At 47.4% G+C, this 18,229-nt stretch overlaps 1 protein-coding gene and 1 long non-coding RNA gene across 8 annotated transcripts in view; one reads left to right on the forward strand and one right to left on the reverse strand.

Annotated features, from left to right (window-relative positions):
• Positions 1 to 18,229, forward strand: part of Col23a1 (collagen type XXIII alpha 1 chain) — a 290,407-nt gene that overhangs the window by 83,081 nt on the left and 189,097 nt on the right.
• On the reverse strand, positions 1,072 to 14,145 carry LOC120095095 (uncharacterized). 6 transcript variants are annotated; one of them, XR_015631584.1, is made up of 4 exons: positions 13,731 to 14,145; positions 13,440 to 13,496; positions 12,512 to 12,596; positions 1,815 to 4,507 (listed from the first exon to the last, which is right to left on the reverse strand). It is a non-coding gene; the product is annotated as an uncharacterized LOC120095095 (long non-coding RNA). The 6 variants fall into 6 exon arrangements; XR_015631583.1 differs by having other exon boundaries at positions 1,821 to 4,507; positions 12,512 to 12,778; positions 13,731 to 14,023; XR_015631582.1 differs by lacking the exon at positions 1,815 to 4,507 and adding an exon at positions 11,881 to 12,416 and having other exon boundaries at positions 12,512 to 12,778; positions 13,731 to 13,978.

Genomic DNA, 18,229 nt, shown 5'->3' on the forward strand with positions numbered 1-18,229 from the left:
GAAAGGGCCATGTGTGTTTAGGCTGTTCATCTGTGATCGAGCCACCAGGGAGGCTGGAGCAGGAGGGCTGTGAATCCCAGAGTAGCCTGGGCGATAGCAAGGTACTGAATGGAACCAAACAAACATAAGAGGAGAAGCCCTCTGACCTGCACCTATGAAGAACTAACTTCAGCTGTCAGCTGTGTGAGCTTGAAAGGCCTGTGGTCCCTTAAAGGAACAGTCAACCGAAACCACAGCCTTGCACGTCCCCAGGCAGAGATCTAGACATGTTAACCCACAGAAACCGGGAGCTGAGTTTCAAGCTGTTGTGGGTAAAGAGATGGGTCGGCAGTCAAGACTGATTGCTGCCGTTACAGAGGATGAGTTGCCTTCCCAGCACCGACAGAAGGCAGCGCACAACTGCCTGTAACTCCGGCTCCGGGTGACCTGACGCCCTCTTCTGGCCTCCATGGGCACTGCACTCAATGCAAGCACACACACAAATGAAAATAAACTTTAAACGAGATTGAGCCACTAAGTTATTAGTCACTTGTTATGTAGCAGTAGTGACAGATCTTAAATGAAGAGCACACCTGAGGCTGTGTCACTTCCTACTGCTGCAAATTGCCACAGAATTTAAACTCTTCACACAGCAAGCGCTGGTCATACAGTTTGAGGAAGGGGCACGGGCCTGGGTATCTCTTCCTCTGGGTCTTTGCCTGGTACCCTTCACCCTCAGGGCCCATGTCCTTTCTTCATTTAGATCTCTGCTCTAATGCTGTGTCTTTCTGTGGGTCTTTTCAAAGATGTTAGTGCCCATTGCTCTGACTCCCATCACACTTACTGTGGCTACATGTGGGCCGCAGGAGATCTATGGAAGTCCTAGCCCCAACTATATGGGAATATGATTCTTTTAAATGTCTAATCGTGTGGGGGTGGGGCATATATGCGGAGGTCGGGGGAAATTTTATGGAATAAGATCTCCCCTTCTACCTTAACAGGGGTTATAGGGATCAAACTCAGGTCACCAGGCATGCCCCTAGCCACTGAGCAATGTCACCCACACAGAAATGAGACTGTGACTGGGATCTTACCGGAAGTCATTTTTTTATTTTGCAGATATAATAAGTTAAGGCCAGGTCTTACTGGACTGGGGCTGGGATGCCTCTAACCCAGTGACTGAGACCCACGGAGGATAAGAAAAATTTAGTCACTGAGACAGTCACAAGGAATATTACATGTGATCACGTGGGTAACTACTCAGATGATGTGTCTAAATTCAAGGAGTGGCAGTGCTGGGTGGCAACCACGAGAAGTTAGGAGATAGTCAAGCACTGTCCCCCTTCCATGCTTCGGAGTGGCTGGCCCTGCTGAAGCCCCTGTCAGACAGGCTTCTGGCCCGCAGAGCTGTGAACTCTGAGTTCAGAGTAGGAGCTTCTGTTGCCTTCATTCGCTAAGCTTGGGGGTATTTGTTGCACCAACCTCACAAAGCCCGTGTGTCCTTACTGCTATCGTCTCTCTCTGCTTCCTGTTGAGTTTGTGGCTTTGCTTTGACTTCTGTATTACCCCACTTCAACACAAGGGTATTTTTTTTCCTTTTAGAGAAGCTGACTTCTGCTCATTTGCAGTGAAAGATTCTATATCCAAATCAGTGCTCCGAGCAGAACTCACTGCAAATGTAATAAGTGGATTGATTAATACATCAGGTATTAATAGATGTAATCTTCCACTGAGCTACCCTCTCAAACCTGACCAGTACATTTAGTAAAAGTACCCCTTACATGAGCCTCCTGCATATGGCACTCCCTTACAATTAGAAAATTGAGAAACATGATGGTTCAATATGAATTTATGTATTTGTTTGTCTGGGTTTGAACCCAGAATCTTGCACATGCCAAGCAAAACATTCTACCATTGAGCCACATCCCCAACCCTACGTTTTTATTTTTACGCTTCACAAGACAAGATTGGGAGGTTTTGTGTATGCATATACATGTGTGCATCTTGAGCACATGCTAGCATATGTACATGTTCATGTGCATATGGGCATGTGTGAATATGTGTGCATGTGTCTGTGGAGGTCAGAGGATGATAGTTTTGGATAACATTCCCCAGACACCTCTCCACTTTACATTGCTGAATGTAGGGTGAGTCATTGGCCTGGAGCTCATCATAGTTTGGTCAGCTGTCTATTGAGTCCCAGAAGTCCACCTGCCTCTACCTCCCAAGTACTGAGATTCTAAGTATATACCGCCATAGCTGGCCCTCTCACATGGGTCTGGGGATCAAATAGGCCCTCATGCTTAGAAAGAAATAAAAATTTTCCCAACTAAGACAACTCCTCAGGCCAAACGAGTTCCTTAGGAAAAATATATATATTGAACAAAAGCCTCAGACATGACCTCTATTAAAATAGTTATAACACTAGCAGGGCCACTTCAAATGTTTATGTAACCACACCCTCTGTATTAGTACATTTGTACTCCAGGTTTCCCAGAGTGCCTGATTGGGGAACGGTTTAAAGTTTCCCTGAAAACAAGACATGGTAGGCAGGGGAACCCTTAAAGTTAATTATGAATAAAGTCCTCTGGGGCTCCTTTGAGAATCTGGTGAAAGCTCAGGGCTCGGTCAGAAGTGCCTATTCATATGGAGTCGGGCTTGAGGGTTTCCTGTTCCCAGGTTGAAAACTCAAGTCGGGAAGAATTGTGCAAAGCGAGTTCATGTTGAGACTGACCCGGCCTCTGGCTAAATGTCTTCATGGGCAGGGAGTGCAGAAGGGCAGGGTTCTGCTGCTATTGAACACCGACCTTTAAAGTGTTAGATTGGTGTGGTGTGAAGTGTGATGTGGGGTGTGTGTGTGTGTGTGTGTGTGTGTGTGTGTGTATGTATGTATGTATGTGTGTGTGTGTGTGTGTGTCTGAGAGATATTGTGGGGGGTGTGAGATGTGGTATGATGTCTGATGTGGTGTGTGTGGTATGAAGTAGTGTGTGTGTGAGAGACGTGTGTGTGATGTGGTATGATATGTGATGTGATGTGTGTGTGTGATGTGGTATGATATGTGATGTTATGTGTGTGTGTGATATGGTGTGGTGTGTGTGTGTATGTGTGTGTGAGATGTGGTGCGATGTGTGTGTGTAATGTGGTGTGTGTATGTGTGTGATGTAGTATGTGGTATGTGTGTGTGAGATGTGGTGTGATGTGTGATGTGTGTGTATGTATGTTTGGTATATGGAGATGAGATGTGGTGTGTGTGTATGTGTGGTGTGTGTGTGATGTGGTGTGTGTGTATGGGTGTGTGCATGTGTGTGTGTGCAGGTACTTGAGTCCATGCATGTCCATGTAGAGGCCACAGGTTGGGCATCAAGTATCTTCCTCTCTCAGTCTCCATCTTTCTTTTGAGACAGAGCTTCAAGTAGCTTCGGTTGGACAACCTTGAACTTCTGATCCCTGAAATGCTAGGCTTAGAGGCGCATGCCACCACACCTGGTTTCTGTGCTGCTGGGGAGCCCGGGGCTTTGTGCAAACCAGGCAGGCATTCTACAAACTGAGCTCCATCCTCAGCCACTGCCCACCTCTTCCTTTTAAATTCTAGGCTGTCTTTAGAGTGAGAACAAGTGTTCTCGCTGGGTGGCTGGGTTTGCCAAGGTATGTACTCACACAGCCACACCGGCTTAGCCTGTGAGCATTTTGCATGTACACAGATAACTATGCCTTGGCCAAAAAAGCACATGGGGACAGAAGAGTCAACGCCAAAAGAGTTCAGAGCAGCTGCCTCGGGAGGTGGACGCCAACCTTGGCTGGTCAGCTCAAAGCAAGCCACAGAGCTGAGGAAGGGCCTCCAGAAATGGCTGAACCAGATGTTGATGGGCCAGGACTTTCCATTCATTTATGAGTTGAGCCCGGCAGCTGCTCCCCGTTTGTCAAGCAGATGTAGCATGCCCCGGACATGGAAAGGCTGAGGCGCTTGGAATTGAAAGAGACTGATGGAGTTGGAGAGAGTGATCACTTGCACTCTTAGATAAATGGGGCGGAAACATTTAAACGTGAATGAGCCGTATTATGATGGCTGAGCCAAGAGACGGCTGAGAAGAAAGTCATGTTACTGTGACAGATGATCCCCCTTGGGCCTCTGTATGGTGGGACGGTTGGGTCGATCACTGAGGACATGTCTACAGCCCATGTCCCCATAGCCAGTGGGACCTTCAGGGAAGATGTCCCACCTTCTCCCTTTGACTGACTCTGGTTTCTCCAGCTGTAAACAGTCACCCAGAAGATGGTTGGTCTTTGTTGATAGAACAGGACCTCTTCGAGGACAGAGCCTTGTGAGCTCTGGCTGGAATGCTGATCTCCAAGGCTGGGGCTCAGCCTCAGTCTTGTTCTTGGATCGTGTACGGTGGCCTAGGTGGGACTTCTCTTTGCAGGGTCAAGGCTATGCTTGCCTCTCTCTCCTTCAGCTCACACCTGCTCTGAGGGCTCACTCTCTCACACAACATGTCGTCCTGTGGTCTTTTTGTAATATGGCGAGGCCTGTGGAAACAGTACAGTTGATTCTTTGTATCTGTGTGGTCCGAATCTATGGATTCGACCAACCACAGGTTAAACATATTTGGCGGGGAAAGATTGCATCTGTATGAAACGTATACAGACTTTCCCCCTTCCATTATTCCCAGAAGTTCTGGGTAACAACTGTCTACATAGCACTGACCTTGTATTATAAGCCATGAGATGATTTAAAGTATACAAGAGGATTGTGTGGGTTATATTTAATACCATACCATTTACATAAGGGAATTCAGCGTCCTCCAAACCTTGATATCCAAGAAGGTCTTAGATTCAATTCCCACAGATATGAGACCTGGTTGTTTCTTACAGCAAGGCGGTGAACACTACCCAGATAGACCAGAAGGAAGAGGTAGGAGATGAACAGAGGATCCCCATTCCTTTGGCAATGTCCCAGAGGTTGTGAGGTCCTTTCTAATGATGTTGCAAATAGGAGATGGCTAGGGCTCAGTAATAGAGCTCTGGCTTTGCATGTCACCTAGGTTCAGTCCCCATCACTGACCCCCAACCAAAAGAGAAAGCCGTCAACTTGAGTTTACATTGGCAATGCTTTATATAGTCTGGGGTAATGGTTTAGTAACTAAAGTGTTTGCCATGACAAGTGTGAGGACCAGAATTCAGATCCTCAGTGCTCACATGAATGTCTCATAGGCGTGGCAACCTGTCTGCATCCCAGCTCTAGTGAGGCAGAGGCACGAGATCTCTGGAGCAAGCTGGCTAGCCAAATCAAGGAACACACTTGTGAGAGACCCAGCCTCAATATATAAGGTGGAAAGTGATTGATAAAGACAGCCAGTGTCACTCTCTGGCCACCACACACACAAGCACGGGCACATAAGCATTCGTACCATGCAATGATCTCACACGCACACCATACACTCGTGCACGTGGGAAAAATAAAGGAGGGTTTTATCCATCCACAGACATGTGCCTGAGAGAATTGAAAGCAGAGACTGGAACAGACTTTTGTATTTGTTCATTCATTGCATGTTAATCCCAACAGCCTGCAGATGGGACAGGCGAAGTGTCCATCAGCAGATGCGGTGAGCAAAGTGCGGCCTGTGCATCCAGACAAGGAAAGGCACAGAGTGGTATGAGGTTGTGGCAGTAGCCACTCAAGAGGCTGAGGCAGGAGAATCAATTGAGTCCAGTGATTAGAGGCCAGCAAGGGACAATATCGCCAGTCCCTCTGTCAAAGAAACAAAAAAAGGACATCCTGACACATGCCACAGTGTGGATGAAGCTTGAGGACCGTGCTAAGTAAAAGGTGCCAGGGGCTGAAGGACAGAAGCTGGTCCCACTGAGGCAAAGCGCTTGAAGTAGTTGAAGTAGAAAAAGAAGAAGCCTGTCAGTGACTGGGAGAGGGTTGTTACCTTGGGGTTTAAAGATTGCTTTTATTTTTAAATTATATGTATGTGTAGGTGTCTTGTGAGTATGTGCACTTGAGTGCTGGTGCCCTCAGGGGCCAGAAGAGGGCGCCAGATCCGCAGAAGCTGGAGTTACCTGTCACAGTGGTGTGTGGGTGCTGGAACTGAACTTGGGACCTCTCCAAGAGCAGGGTGCACTCTTAAACCTTCTGAAATTTATTTAAATAGTCTTACCTCTCCCCATCCCCAGTACACACCAAGAGGAACCATAGGCTCAGACCTTCTACCTGCATCTCCTGGGAAACAGACAGGAAGGCGTAGACTGTGTGTGGTCCACCTCAGATACACCCTAAAACTCAGCACTCCTAGATCCAAGCTCAGAAGGACAAGCACTGTGGGGTGTGGTTGTAAGTGAGGTGTGGCCTCCACTGCAGGGCCTTAGGAGAGAAAAGAGGCAGCTCGAAGCCCTCTGGAAGTGGAGGCTGTGATGTGGTTAGTATTCTCCCATTCACTGCCCTGGAGCAGTTCCTGCCACACCCACCCCAGGACCTTCCACCTCTTCCTGGAACACCCATTACACCTCAGACCAGGGGCTGCAGTGAAATCATCTCTTTTTCAACTCTTCTCAGCACTGCCAAAGAAAACACTAAGGCCAGTATGTCCTCGAGGCTGGGGGACACTTGCTGATTTCCCTGTCCCTGACACACAAGCTTCTCGTGCCAACCCTCCATCATTTTGCTGTATCTGGTTGTAATTCAATAGCTTCCCTCCCTGTGTATTTATTTTTAGAGTCCCTTTCTATTTTGGGCAAGGAGAACTGGTTTTCTGTATTCCAAAGTGTATAACATTTATTTTTTTAAATAACTTTAAGTAAAAAAACATGGGTCAATTTGAAGGGTAATAGTAAGTCAATAGTAAGAGATTCCCAGCCTAAGCGGGAATCAGGAAGTGCGTGGGAGTGAGGAGGTTTGGCTCTCGCAAGTGGAGCTTGGAGAGGCCTGCAGGATCCCCAGACATCTCTCACAGCTGAGGAAAAGTGTGACCTCCTCCTGCTGGTCTTTCTGACAGACCCTCCTCAACAATGACATTATCACTGAGGGTTCCAGCCTCCAGCTAAGAGCTGGCAATGTTTGCTGGAGGGCCTCCCCACAAGCTGTGTCAGGATGTGTATGTGTGTAGATCTCACACAGTGGGATCCTGCTTGTGAGCAGTGGGCTAGATCCCCATGAGGGAAATGGTGCGGCTCTGGCTAACCAGCAGCTTAGCCCTGGTGTCTCCACTCCCCTTTGGATGGTATGACCTGCAGGAAGGGGGAAGAAGGGCATTGGTGTAAAGATACAGACAGACGCATACATAGAAAGACAATAGACTGGGTTCGGTCCCCAGCTCCGAAAAAAAGAACCAAAAAAAAAAAAAAAGACAATAGAGAGATGATAGATATAGACAGATGATAGAAGGAAGATCAACAAGCAGATCATAGATGATTAATAGATAGATCATAGATATAGACAGATTATAGATAGAAGGTAAATGGGAGATACATAGGTAGGTAGATAGATTGGTAGATAAGAGATGATTGATAGATGATAGATAGAAAATAGATAGTTCAAAGATAGATAGATGCATGAATGTGTAGGTGGGTGGATGGATGGATGGATTGGTGGGTGGATGGATGGATGGATGGATGGATTGGTGGGTGGATAGATGGATGGGTGGATGGATGGATGGAAGGATGGATTGGTGGGTGGATAGATGGATGGGTGGATGGATGGATAGGTAGATGCATGGATGGATGGATGTGTTAGGTGGTTGAGTGGATGGATGGATGTGTTGGGTGGGTGGATGGATGAATGGCAGGCAGGTAGATGGATGGTATGTGGAGGGGTGGGAGGTGATGATGATCCATCTAGGAACAGTTGTCTGCTTAGTCTAGGAAGATTGCTTAGATCCTGACTCCTCCTCTAGGGAGAACAGTGCTAACCTGTCCCCTAGGAAGCACAAAGCTTGGGGTGCCTAGGCATGGCCTCTGTACTCCCATCCCCTAGAGCCAAGGGGTAAAGGTTAGTTTCCTCTCCTGAAACAGCTATAGGAAGAGATTGAAGTCAGTCTTCGAAAAACAGTTACAGGGCTCAGCTGGCAAAGGCACTTGCCACCAAGCCCAGGAGACTTGAATTGTTTCCCTGGGCCCAAATGGTAGGAGAGAACTGACCCTGCACACATTCACCATGTCTTGTGCACAGCATGCCTTGCTGTGTTAGCACTCTTACTTACATGTGCCTCCACCCTAGTAATCCCATCCACCCTGAGGTACTCCCCAGAGCCAAACTTGTTGGCATCCATCAAGCTTTGGACTCCAGTACTAAAAACCTCTTTACTTAATAAAGTATCCACACTTAGGTATCTCATTATAGCAATGGAAAACTAACCAACACACAACCCTGCAAGTTCTAATTTAAAGAAGAAGAAACAGAGGTCAGGCAGAGGGGGGATATTGGAGAGGCATTTGGAAAGCCCCTGGTGAGCATTGGTGACTTTTGATGTTCCTACAGTGACTGTGGGTGTAGATGTTAAGATTCACAGCTAGGGTGGTGGGACAGTGTCACTCAGATGGGATTTGTGGGGATGGTGAACACAGCGTGATCAGGACAGGGAAGGAGCAGAGAAGGCTGGGGTCATGTGGATAAGACATCTGGATCACAGAGATTTTAGTCTCCCTGTGGGTCACTAGCTGTTAATTTACCATCATGAATCTTCCTGCTTCCGGCTCTGAAATCCCTCATGCTACTTGCTCAACTCAATAATCTACTTATTTATTACACATTGAGCTGCTGCGTTAATCCTACCCCAGCCCCAATCCCAAATAGAATGTAAATGCCACCAGGGCCAGAGAGCTCCAAAGGGCCCAGAACATTCTAGAATATTTTAGACGGGACCAAGGCGAGAGAGGGTCTCTTCCTCTTGCACACCCTGAAGGTGGTCTTGCTTTGCCCTGGGGCAGAGCCTTCCCCCCCCTCCTCACCCCCAAGAGAGCACCACAGCTAGCTTGCCAAAGGCCTGTGTCGAGGGGTTATCTGCTGCTGTGTGAAGAATGCTTTTAAACCATGCCTGGGTTCCTGACCTTCTAAGAGAGGAAACAGATGCACCATTTAACCCGTTCTTGTCTCCAGAGGAACCCAGGGAGTCCAGTCAAGCTAAAGAGAGTCTCAGTCTTACAACCAAAGGGTTAATGTCAGACTGGGGTTGCCAGACCCCAGATTCTGTAAATCTCAGAGTTCACACAGCCTCTCTTGAAAGTCATCACCCACCAGAATCCTGATTAACAACCAGGAAGGAGGTCATAAGGACAGGCTCAATACACAGACCGCACAAACTGTGTGGGGTAGGGGTCGGGGGTAAAGGGGGTCTTTGCTTTTGCCACTGTGGGTCAGGAGCACTTAGTCCCCACCAAACTGGACCTTGGATCTGCTCTCAAGTCTAATGATAGCTTCACATCCCTACTGAATGCACCTCTTCCCCTGCGTCAGGTGGCCCGTCTTCAGCACTGTAAGTCACCAGCAAACAGTGTGAGCCTCAGGCAGAAGGTGGAAGTGCCATTCAGGGCTTCTCTTCAAGCCCAGGTGCTCCTGTGTGACCCCAGACAAGTCACAGGGCCCACTGAGCTCCACTGCCTCCTTTTCAGAACCCCATTGCAGCTATGGTTAGGAGGTGAGGTCACGCAGAGGATCGAACATAGCTTCTAGGCCAATTTCGTTTGGCTTATGCTGTTTTAAAGAGGTTGAAATATCAATCAAAAACAGGCGATGATGTCCCTACAAAATCCAGCTCCCAGGGCTGGGGAGATGGCTCAGTCAGTAAAGTGCTAGCCCAGAGTTTGATCCTCAGAACTTACATTTTTAAAAGCTGGGTGAGGTGATGTGTGCGAATAAGCCCAGTGTTGTATAGGTGGAGCTTGGTGGGTTCTTTGGAGGATGAGATGCAGCCTGAGGAGTGACAGCCAAGGTTGACCTGTGGCTCCCACATATGTGGGCATGTATGGATACCTACACACACGTACATATGTCACACACAAATACACACACACACACGAAAAATATCTGTGGTTTTTAAGGTTGAACTAGAATGTTCTAGAAGCCCAAAGATCCTACCATCTCTGCAGCCACAGCATTTGTGGGTACCCCGGGAACAGTGACTGAAGAATAGTGATGTGTCGTAATCATGTCTATCAAGAAGAAGGTGTCTGTCATGTTTAACTAGAGCACATGATGGAAGGAGGCTTCTGGAGGATTCTCATCCACCGTTCTATAAGTGGACATAAATTACGGTGTCTCTGGGCAGTGGTATGTCCAGGTGGTGGCATATATTGAGCCCTGAACAAGAAAGGAGAATCCTACACCTGTTCCAAAGATGAACTTGAGGACATCGTGCTGAGGAAATAAGTCACAGGAACATAAATGTCGCGTGACGCTTCACTTACAGGTGGCAAAGTGGGGAAGACGGAAGAGAGTGTATGGGTGGTCGATGGCTGGGAGAGAGAGGATAGGGAATCTGTGTTTGATGGGGTCAGTTTTAGCCCATGGAAGGATGAGAGGCTTCTGAGGATGGTGGTAGTGGTAGTAGCTTAATTATGCTAATGTAGACACACACATTTAAAAATGGTGAAGATGGGGACAGGCAGGATGTCTCAGTGGTAAAGGCTCGCCATACAAGCCTGAAGACCTGAGTTCAATGTGTCCTCCAAACGTGCCATGCACACAAGTGCACACACACGCGCACACACACACACACACACACACACACACACACACACACAAATTTTAAATGTTTTAGTAAATGCAGACAGTTAAAGAGCATGTTGGTCTAGAACTATAATCCTAGCTCTAGGAGATAAGGCAGGAGAATGGCAAGTAAGAAGCCAGCCGGGGCTACCTAGTGCAATTAAAGCTAGTCTAGAGAATGAAACAAGAAGAGGAGGAGGAAGAGGGAGAGAGGGAGGGAGGGAGGGAGGGAGGGAGGGAGGAGAGGAGAGGTGGGGATAAAATAAGGACCAGACCCTGCACTTAAGTCACTGAAGTTTTAAAAGTGGCAGAGCTGGGCCTTGGCTGCTAGTGGGCACCTACAGATTGGTGTGGGGACCCAAAGTTCTTGCTTCTTAGCCACATGCCCCAGCCATACTAGTGGTCAGGAGGCCTGCCACAGAAGCCCTCACTTGGTGTCTCAGGCCCTCAGGCCAGTGTGGAAGAGGGAGGAGTCTCCAGGAATTTATGCTCTGCAACAGACCTAGCGGACTAAACAGCCAGTACCTGCACAGTGTCTGTGCTGCCGAGGAAAGGCCAGATGTTTGAGCTCTTGTCTGTTTATAAACGAAATGTCTGCTACATCCAGACCCCCTGTGTTTACACTATGGCTGGGAAGGGGGCTAGCCAATGGCAGCTAGCACACATGTAGAAGGCATCCTGGTGTGTGTGGGGGGGTGGCTCCCTGGCACTCAATCACTTGCCTCTTGGCTCTGTGACCTTTGTGAGACAATTCCACTTCTGCCTCAGTTCCCTCACTGTAAAACAAATGTAGTTACACTAGCCACTGCCTAGGCTCACAGGCCAACGTATGTTTATAGAGCACATTCAGAATCAGGCCTGGTATACAGTAGATGCTCAATTCATGCATTGTTCTTATTCCTGCTTCCTGTCCTGCCTTTGTTCCCCTTCTAGCTCCTAGCAACCCCTCCACACTCAGCCCCTATTCCACCAAACCCCCCCTCCCACCTCCGGCATGGCTAGAGCACTTACGATCCAGGGATGTCCTTGGATGATCTTACAATAACGGAAAGCAACCTTTACATTACTTTGGTGATCCTTGGCCTATGGTAAAAACCTCCTCCTACCTCAAAAACTTTTGGCTATGGGATAACTGGAACCTCCAGACCCAAGTAGAGAAAGCCTGTCTGTGCTACAGAACTTCAGTTACACTTAATATATGTATGTATATTTCCTTTTATTTAGCTGTGCAACGAGGCGTGAAACTGCACCTAACCATCCACTTACTTGGCCCTTTGAACGTCAGCCTGCACGGCACTGGGACGAGGTGCACCGTGCCAGCCTGCAGCTGGTTCTGCTTTGGTTATTATTGCAAATACCCAGGGAACGCTGCCTTCCGGTTTCTCTCCCCTGTGCTCTGCGGCAGTCTGCACTCACTAATTTTCACACCAATTTCCACTCTGGCTCCGGTTCTGACGAGGGAGCCACAGGCTGTTTTGCAGAGGGAAACCTCCGGGCGATTTGATTTGGGCGGTGTTCTTTCTGTACAGGCCTCTTAACGGTTTGAAGGGATCCAGTTCACGATTTGTACTGAAATTTGTTAAATCCTGGAAGGTTTTGATTTTGTCCCCCCCCCCCCACCTCCACTTCTGTGTGTGCTGGGTCTTGTTTTTGTTGTTTCGGTAACTCGGAGTCCAAATTGAGTTAAAGAAGTTTTCCGACTCCATGTTTGGCTGCGTTTCACGGTTTCATCAGCTGTTACAGATCGGGAATATTAAATAGCACAACAATAGTAATTTGGGGATTTCAGAGCTCAATGGGGGTGATTTATAGAAACCTGAAGCTCTTACCATAATATTTTGTTAAGTCCGTTTCCTCTTATTTTGCCTGATTTAATACAGGCTCTTCTCTCCGCTTCTCCGTCTCTTTGAATGACTGAAAGAAGTTAAATGCATGCAGGTCTGTCCCGCCTCCAATACAGAGATAAAAGGCTCCAATATGAAAGTTCCTCATAAGTTATAGCAATGGCAGAAGCATGTCGGGTTTTCATAGCTGACCAGAGTCACTGCCTCAACTGGTTTTGTTTAAAAAGTGGGGTCGGAGATTGGGTCTGATTGCTGGAGGGAAAGAAAAAAGAAAAGAAAAGAGGGGGGGGGAGGGCCTGACTTAAGTCTCAGAGACTCAATGTCATGTGTAAAAAAATGGTGGTCGTAAAGTTGAGGGAAGTGACTTGGAAATGTCTGCCATGCCTGGCACCCAGGGAATGCTCGAGTGTGTGGTTGATTTTAGCATGATTCTTGCCTGCCTTCCCTCCCAGAGTTCACTTTGTGCTAGGAGCCAGTCTACTCTCCGACTTGCTCATTCGAACCTGACTCTGAAGACCGGGGGTGTAGCTCAGTGGGTAGAGCATTTGCCTAACAGGCCAGAGCCCTGGATCCCAAAAGTGAGGAGGGGCAGGAGTCCAAGGTCATCCTCCAATACAAAGGAAGTTTGAGGGTAACCTGGGCTACATGAAGCCGAGAGAGAGAGAGAGAGAGAGAGAGAGAGAGAGAGAGAGAGAGAGAGAGAGGAAAGAAGGAAGGGAAAAAAGAGACGCAGAGAGACAGGGACAGAGACAGAGACAGAGAGAATGGGGGGAGAGAGAGGATAATTGTTTACTTGCTGAGCTGGGAGCTTCAGGTTTTAGGAACCAGCCCTTGCCCCTCCCCTCCCCTCCCCACACACCTCCCCTCCCCCACACCTCCCCTCCCTTCACCCTTCCCCTTCTCTGATGCTCACCATCAGTTCTTTCTGAAACTGGCTTAGAACTTGCTGTATCTTCTCAGACTTGCACCCCTGTTATTTTGGATGTAGGAAAGAAAACAAAATCCCAGCCTGAATCCTCAGTGCTCAGGGAGCACCACACCCAGGACCCCCTGCCACCCATCACCATTCCAGCTTCCTAAGAGGTTAATTCAGTTAAGGTCCTCAGGTTATGAAGTGGAGGGGAGCTGAGGCCCAGACAGGCCAGGCAAAATGCAAGGTTGCAGAAGAGAAGGCCGTTCTGCCAGAAACGCGTGTGTTGCTTACCCTGGTGCCTCCAAAGTAGAGAAATCCCTCAAATGCCCTCGAAGCATCCCCAGGCTGTTTCAGGCTGTCGTGGTTGGTTTGTTGGCTTAGAGAGCAAAATCCCCCACCAGGACGCCGACTAAGCCATTCTTGCATGGAAATGCCTCAAGTTGCAGAGTGAGCCCAGGAAAGGCAGCCAGTGTCTTGGAGTCCCTTACCCAGCCTGCCCTTTGCCTCTGCTGCCTCTGCTGATGGAGGCAGACAAAACTGGTTGAGCAGATGGCCCAGGCCATAGTCATCAGGTCTGGTGAAGTAAAGCCACTCCGCACAAGGCAGCACGGGAATGCAGCTCTGGGTCTCAGCCAGTTCTCATCTCTGCTCAGTCTCTCGAGACCCCAGTCCTGCTGCCAAAACCGTGAAGTGGCTTGTTTTGTTCAACAACCTGTGTTGGAGAGCCCCTCTCTTAAAGGTGGAACTGGCAGATTCCCATGGGAATTTTTCTTATTTATTGCCTTAACTTGGGGGTTGGGGGTGGGGGACGACAAACCACGAGTGTGTTGTGAACTAGAACAGCTCATGTGTAGACTGTGGTGAGGTGGGGGGAGCGAGATGGGGGAGCGGGTCAGAGGAGATCCTGTGAGGCACTCCCCCACCAAGTCCACCCAACCAGGAGACCAACAGACCGTCTTCCCTCCTCTGCTGGACAGACACCTCAGAGCACCAGGTATATTCTTTCTTTCCCGACATGCTCACAGGCCTGGTTGCTATGACTGTTGAGCAAACATGAAGAACAATGTCAAAGCCCAGGTGCCCACCCCGGAGCAGGGTTATAGTGAGAAAAGAGGACCTGGATCCGGAGATGTTTCTCTTCACTGGAAACAAAAGGCACTAGATAGGAAGGGGCAGGTGTTTGTTAGCACAGATGTTAAACGTTGTGGAAGCTTCCGGTTGGCTGTGATTTGCCTCTGAGATGCTCCCACGTGTTTTGAACTTTTGGGCCAAAGCTGCTGCTGCTGTTTTTGAAGGTTCTGGGCCTTTAGTAGGTAAAGGCTCTCCAGAGAAAGCTGGTCTCTAGGGGATGGGGCCTTGAGATCTAAAAGCTTGGCCAGACTTTGTGTCTCCTTTCTGCTTCCCAGCTGTGGATACAATGTGACCAGTCCCTCACTCTGCTGACATGGTGCTTTCCCTGAGGAGATGGACTGTATCCTTTCAAACCGTGAGCCAGAGATAAAGCCTTTCCTCCTTTAAGTTGCTTCCTGCCCAGTGTTCAGTCACATTAAGAAAAGTAACGTTTGGCTCTCAACGAAGTGGTATTTTTAAGATAATTTATTTTAATTTTTGTTCTGATGCTGAGAACTCAAACCAGTACCTCCTACATACAGGTAACCACTCTACCAGCTGAACTATATACAAACCCAACAGTGTGAACCTTACATTTGTTTTGTCCTTTTGAAATGCTCCAGGGACATTTTTTTTCTTTTTTTCGGAGCTGGGGACCGAACCCAGGGCCTTGCGCTTGCAAGGCAAGCGCTCTACCACTGAGCTAAATCCCCAACCCCCCAGGGACATTTTTTTAACTTTCCTTTCCTATGGCCTCTTTCAATTTTTTTTAAGAAAAAAAAAAAAGACCTTTCTTTAAAAAAAAAAAATGTATGTGTCTCTGAGTAGGTATGTACATGTGACTACAGTGCCCATAGAAGCCATAAAGGGGTATTGTGTCTCCTGGATCTGCAGTTATGAGCCTCAGTGAGAGCTGGGAACTGAACTCAGGTCATCTGCAAGAGCAGCAAGCCCCCTTAACCACAGAGTGGTCTTTGAGCCACCCACAGCCTCGTCTGATAGCCCAAATTATGCCTCCTAGCATGGATTGATGGGCTATTAGGATTATCCTTTCCATGCGACAGAGAACTCATGATGGATTCAGTGTGTCCTGGCCCAGGCTCTATGTCCACCATGACTGTGGCCCACCCCTCAGCTTTGTCCAGTGTCTAGGTGGACTCACTGGACCAGCTGAGTCCAGTCTTCCCTGACTGAGTAGGTACTATACTCATCTGTGAAAAGGGGTTTTTGTTTTGTTGTGGTTTTTATTTTTTTATGACCTGTTATTATCCCCTTAGGGTTAAGAATTTTAGTCGGCTCATTGCTTGGCCTGAGAAAGGTGCTTCTGTTTGGGGTCTACTGTGTGCTGTTTATTCGAGTGAATCTGGGGATTCTCTGCACAACTCCACTCTCTGGGTTCACAGCCATTCTGGAGACTGTTGGAAGAGAGCGGGCCAAAGCAGAAATAAACACACCGTGAATATAACTGCTGAACTTGTCCTGGTAAATCCAAGTTAAATGCTTCTAAAAATATATTTCTGGAAAGGTAAAGTAAGAGCCACTCACTGCCCAAGACAGAAGCTATAAAGGAGAGAAAAACCACAGTTACAGCCCCATAAAAAGATCCCAGTTGCCATCAGCGTGATGTTGAATTGGCTCCTGGTCTCACAGCAGTTTGTATATATGGACAAGGCTTGGGTGACACCCTAGGCATTGGATTTTGTTTTTGTTTCGAGCCTTGCCGTTTTGTAAATATCTCTTCATGTCATTAAAGAAGGTAGAGAGACTCTCGTTTAAAAAATATTTTCAGGTGGGGGGATTTTTTTTCAGCCTTTTTTGTTGTGGAGAACTATCTAAACATTTTAAAAACAAATTAAAAGGTAGAACAAGAACAGGAACCTTAGTCCCATTCCAACACCTGGTGTTTGAGCATTAGCAAATTGTGGACAGACAAACGTGGTTTACATCTTAAAAGAATAAAATGGTGGCTTACAACCATCTGTAATAAGATCTGATGCCCCTCTTCTGGTGTGTCTGAAGATAGCTACAATGTATATAATAAATAAATAAACCTTTTAAAAAAGAATAAAGTTAAATAAAAATAAAAACATCTTGTTGGCTACTTATTTACTGCCTATTTTTGGAAACAAATTACAGATTTATCGCTGGGGTGGGATATTTCAGTGTAAATAATTTTAAAAGGTGTATTTTCCAATCATTAAAATAGCATTTGTTAACTCCATTTTGACAAATACTTAATAACCAGTAACTATGAAGTTGACATAGAAGTTTACACAATTAATAATAATTCTCCCTTCCCCCTTCCTCCTCTTCCTCTTCTTTCTCTTTCTTCCTTCCTTCCTTCCTTTCTCTTCAGACAGAGTCTTATGTAGCCCAGGTTGGCCTCAAATTCACCACATAGCTACAAATGATCTTGAAGTACTCCTGCGTCTTGCCTGCTGGAATGGCGGGTGTGAACTATGATATGTGGTTTATGCCATGATGGGGATTGAACCCACGGCCTCATGCGCCGTACCCACAAGCCATGCTCTCAGTCCCCCCCTGTAATTTATTTATTGAAGAAACCTGGTCATTTGCTCTTCAGTTTCCCACCATCTGGATCTTGATGGCCACATTCCTGTGGTGTTATTTAATGTACTCCTCTGGCCCCGTCGGTCCCATAATTGGTGGGTGGACGTAAACGCCTAGTGACATTCAGGTTTGGTTTGGGGAAGTGGGGGGAGGGGGTAAGAATACTGTTGCAGGGTAGGGCATCAGCCACAGAATAAATGTGTTTCTTTCTGTGGTAGCAGCGTGATCATGATGGCCTTACATGTGACTTTAATGGAAATCTGTAAAACAAGGAGGTTGTAATGTCTGCTTTTCCTTGCAGGCTGGGGTAGCACAGAGAGGAGTTCCCATCAGCAACCATTCACTCACCTGGGAGGAATTCTTTAGGTCCTTCCTTTTTATCTACCAGTTTTCAAAATAATGGGTTTGTTCTCAGGCATCCCCCAGAGGCAACCACGGAGTGCTGTCCTTAGTACCATGATGACCTCATGGGATTAAACTGATCTGGTACATTTCAACTCACTGCAGTTACTCTTAGCCGTGCTTAGTGAGGTCTTACCTTAAGCCCGTGGGAGCTCTGTGGCGGCTCTAGTCCTTTACACAGGACTTCAGTCTTGTTTGATAGTTTCTTTACTTGCACAGTGACATGCTTGTCTAGTTTTGTTGCTACAACATATTACCTAAGACCGAGTAATTTACAAAGAATACAGGTTTGTTTGCCATACTGTTAAGGAGGTGTGAAGTCCTGGGATGTAGAGCCGATTTCTATCTGAAGCTGATTTAAAAAACAAAACAAACAAACAAACAAAAATCACTGCATCGTAATGGGTAGGGACATCATCACATAGAAGAACAAAATAAGCAAGCTACCTAAGTGTCGTAGTAAACCCTCAGCCCCAGTAAGCCCATATAAAGAACGACAACTCAGTTACAGTATTTATAAGCTGCGTGCACAGACCGGGCAGATTCACCACAGCACTACTCTGTCCCCAGCTAGGAGACCCTTGCTACTTGTGGCTTCTCCAGGACACATGGTTCTGCCTCATCTTCCTTCCACCTCCTCTTCCTCCATTTTCTTCCTCTCTCTTTCCCTCCCTTCCCCCACTCTCTAAAGCCTCCAGCCCCACCTT

The sequence above is a fragment of the Rattus norvegicus genome, chromosome 10 (genome assembly GCF_021556685.1).
Source record: "Rattus norvegicus strain SHRSP/BbbUtx chromosome 10, alternate assembly SHRSP_T2T, whole genome shotgun sequence".
In the NCBI taxonomy this organism is placed as follows: domain Eukaryota; kingdom Metazoa; phylum Chordata; class Mammalia; order Rodentia; family Muridae; genus Rattus; species Rattus norvegicus.